Source organism: Diospyros lotus, chromosome 1 (assembly GCF_014633365.1).
Source record: "Diospyros lotus cultivar Yz01 chromosome 1, ASM1463336v1, whole genome shotgun sequence".
Taxonomy (NCBI): Eukaryota; Viridiplantae; Streptophyta; class Magnoliopsida; order Ericales; family Ebenaceae; genus Diospyros; species Diospyros lotus.
This window is the reverse complement of record NC_068338.1, coordinates 53,342,769-53,345,793: the sequence shown is the minus strand read 5'-3', so window position 1 is coordinate 53,345,793 and position 3,025 is coordinate 53,342,769. Positions and strand designations below refer to the sequence as shown.

General features: G+C 24.4%; 1 long non-coding RNA gene across 1 annotated transcript; it reads left to right on the top strand.

Moving 5' to 3' along the window:
- The first annotated feature begins 959 nt into the window (after window positions 1–959).
- LOC127812043 (uncharacterized) lies at window positions 960–2,141 on the top strand. The gene is made up of 2 exons (XR_008025810.1): window positions 960–1,295; window positions 1,935–2,141. It is a non-coding gene; the product is annotated as an uncharacterized LOC127812043 (long non-coding RNA).
- The last annotated feature ends 884 nt before the right edge of the window (window positions 2,142–3,025 follow it).

Here is a 3,025-nt window from a genome sequence, read left to right as displayed (position 1 = left end):
TTAAGAGAAATCTTCGAGGAAAATTTGAGGGAAAGAGATTAAATTAAGGGAGAAATAATTCTCTCTTTCTCTCTCTCAATAATTCACTCATACTATTTCAATTTTTTTATTAATTAAATTTCTCTCTCTCAATCACTCTCTCTCCACTACAAATTCTTTATTCCTTCTCCAAATTTAATCCAATTTGGAATCCGCCGCCACTCACCAATAATTATACTATGCATAATTATACTATGCATTATGCACTATTACACTATATTGTATACTATGCATTATTACTATGCATTGTGTATTATATATTATTATTATATATTATACACTATTAAAATGGGTCAAATGTCAACTAGATAATTTGATTCTGAGAACAAGATTCTCGAAGATTTATTGATTCATTCATATTATTGATTGGAGAAAATATAAATAAAAAAAATATTATTTTTTATTAATTTATATAAAAATACAATTAATGTATTAAAACAGGATCGCTAGATGTCATTCAAATCTAGTATCAAATCACACAACACTAACATGTTCTATTTTTTTTAATTTTTTTTTTTTTTTGCTATGAAACTATTAAATTGTAGACAATGTAAGGAAACTAAAATTTTTCGCAACAAATATAGTTTTAGTCTACGAAAATTTTATCTACGTTAATATTTTGCTATGAAATTATTAAATCATAAATAATTTAAATTAGTCAAATTTTTTGCTATCAAATATAATTTTTCACTATGAAAGTTTTATCAACAATTCTAAATTGCATAGTCAAAAAATAAGATTTTGCTACAAAATTATTATATTGTAGTTAAAAAATAAGTTTAATTTTTTTTTTCAAATTAGAAATAAAAAAATTAAAAAATATAAAATACAAAATAAGTAAGACATAAAATTAATATTATAATACAAAAATATAAAATATAAAATAAATAAGGCAAATCAATCCATACGCAATTGGAAGGCAAATCAATCTTGTTTTTTTTATCTCCAAATCAATCCCTAAGCAAATCAATCTCTATGCAAATCTACCTACCCAAATCTTCTTCTGACCTACCCAAATCTACCCCGTTCCCGTCAAATCCAAATCGATCCCTACCAAATTAATCCAAATCTGCCTCTTTGTTATTCAAATTTTTCCCTCTTCTTCCCGTCAATCCAAATCCGCCTCTCTTCTTCAGATTTTCCCTCTTTCACTTTGTTTTTTTTTTCATGTTTGTGCGATATCATCTTTCATGCCATCGGCGATCGAAGCCCCAGCATTTCGTTGTTGCCTGCGTTGTCCTCGATCTCAGTTTCATGTAAGTTTCTCTATTGCTCTTCCTAGATTTCTTTGTTTTGGTTCATTGTTGGTGAAGCTCTATTGCGCTAAAATTTAACTGTTACTTTGTACAATTGTGATTTATTTCTATTGTTGTTGCAATCCGTTTTGTGCTTTTCCTCTATTATAATCATCTCTATGTCCAAATTTCCCCTTTTGTTTTTGCTCTAATTTGGTTTTTCCATTATATCCTCGATTCATTGTTTATGTTTTAGTTCCATAAGCGCGCACCATATGTTCGATAAAATGCATAAACTGATGGACTACAAATAAATTCTTAAATTGAATAAATTCCTAAATAGAACTCAGCATTTCATGAGTTCTTCTATATGTACATAAGTTACTTGAATTGCTTCTTCTCAGTATGGTTAATAATAGCGAAACAAAGAGTAGATAATGTTAAAATGTTTTGCTTTTTTGTTGCCCTTTTTTTATTATATGTTGAATCTACAAATTTTACTCAGGTTTACCTAGAGAGAGTCATCAATGGACTGGTTTAGCACAAGTATTTTTAAGCTATAGATACGGGTAGTTCTCTTTATTCAAATTATTGTAAATCTTTCACATTGAAACAAATTATACTAATTTGTCTAATCTTTCGTTTAATTTTGTTTTCCAGATTCTTGGTATACATAAGTAGCAGAGGAAGAAAGTTGCTTGGAATTAAATTTTCATATTATGTTAATTTTTAATTATTTTTGTTTTAAAATTTAATGTTACTATCATTAAATGTATTGTTATTATGTACTTAGTTACACTAAAAAAAGTCGGAGATTTGTGATTGACATTAATTTTATTTTATGTGATTAATTGAATTTTTTTTGAAGTTATATATTGTGTTTTAAATTTCATTTAAATTGTAAGAGTTGGTGCAAGTTTAGAGAAAATATTATTCTCAAAGGGATTTTTTTTTTTTTGTTACAAAATTGAATTTAATGATATCGTAATGGTATATTAGTTGTATATAGACTTAATTATAAAGATTTAACTTTTCATTTAAAAAATATTGGTAAAAAAAAATAATTTATCACAAAAATTGGTATGTGAATCAAATTAGCTATGAAAATTGGTATGTGCAAATCAATTTGTTACGAAAATTAGTATTATTAGTTACGATTTGATGTAGCGAAAAACAAATATTATTTCTATAATTTGACATTTGTAATAAAAAATAGCATAAATATGTTTTTTTTCTTTCCCCTAATTAGTTAGCATTTAGAATAAAAATATCGATTTTATAATAATTTTTTAAATTAAGAATAATAATACATCAAACATGATCAGGATATATATTTCTCTCTCTATATATAATATATATCAATTTTTATATAGTATACATCAAACACGATCTTGATTAATAATATATTTAGTATTATCTTTATGTAATATTTATTCATTCAATTAACTATTTGGTACTTAATTAATTTAAGGATAATGTCAATTATTTTCTTTAGTGCAATTGTTAACTATCAATAAATGCATCATGTTTGATTATTCCTAAATATATGAATTAACTTAAATTCATATGGCTGAGGTGATTTGAAATTTAAAAATATAATATAAATTTATTTTAATATAAATAAGTTAAAATTATTACTATTATTTCTCATACTCCAGTTGTATTGAGTTTTTAATCTATTATATTTTTTTATAATTATTTCAATCGTGAAGAATCTATTCAATCTCTTAAATAACTTTTCAATGATTAAT